Below are 746 nucleotides of genomic sequence, written 5' to 3' on the forward strand. Positions count from 1 at the left end.
TTAATCTATGTAACACGTAGAATATAGTTCAAATAATGGCATGTTACTTCTGAGATGAGGTTATGAAAGACACTGTAATTTCTGTGATGGTTCTCTCTCTCCTCTTGGGAGAAGCCATTTCCTGTGTCATGAGCAGACCTAAACTAAGGTCCAGGGAAAAGAGCTGAAACTTTTGTCAAGAGTCACTTGAGCAGGTTTGGAAGTGGATCCTCCAGCCCCTGTCAAATCTTCAGGTGACTGCAGCGCTGACCACTGGTAGCTTCAGTGCAACCTCATGAGCGGGCCTGAGCCAAAATTGTTCAGCTAAGCTACTCCCAGATTCCTAACTCTCAGAAACCAGGTGAGATAATAAAAGTTTGTTGTTTTGCTGCTAAATTGTTGGGTAATTTGTGACATAGCAACAGATAATATGGTGGGTTCAATACAAAAAGACAGATGATCTGCTTAGCAAAACCATAATTAAGGGCTACCTGATCAGCAGGAAAATAATAAAGGAATAAAGGAAACAAGATCTTCATAGAGAACTTAGAAAATATATTAGAAGAATAAAGAATACCTCAGAAAATGGAGAGAGATACAGATTTCTCTCATTATCTGAACTTAAGCTATGGAAAGTCAGGAACCAGAAATATTTCTTTTAAGTAAAATATTCATAATCCTATAGAGTGGAAACAATACAAAAACGAAGCTAGTGGAAAATCTGTGGTTAAGCACCCTGGTTGGTATGAGTGAACCTATATAGTTCT

General features: G+C 38.2%; 1 protein-coding gene across 1 annotated transcript in view; it reads right to left on the reverse strand.

Moving 5' to 3' along the window:
- Positions 1 to 746, reverse strand: part of CLGN (calmegin) — a 21,035-nt gene that overhangs the window by 14,814 nt on the left and 5,475 nt on the right.

The sequence above is a fragment of the Otolemur garnettii genome, unplaced genomic scaffold (genome assembly GCF_000181295.1).
Source record: "Otolemur garnettii isolate 467f Iridium unplaced genomic scaffold, OtoGar3 scaffold00041, whole genome shotgun sequence".
In the NCBI taxonomy this organism is placed as follows: domain Eukaryota; kingdom Metazoa; phylum Chordata; class Mammalia; order Primates; family Galagidae; genus Otolemur; species Otolemur garnettii.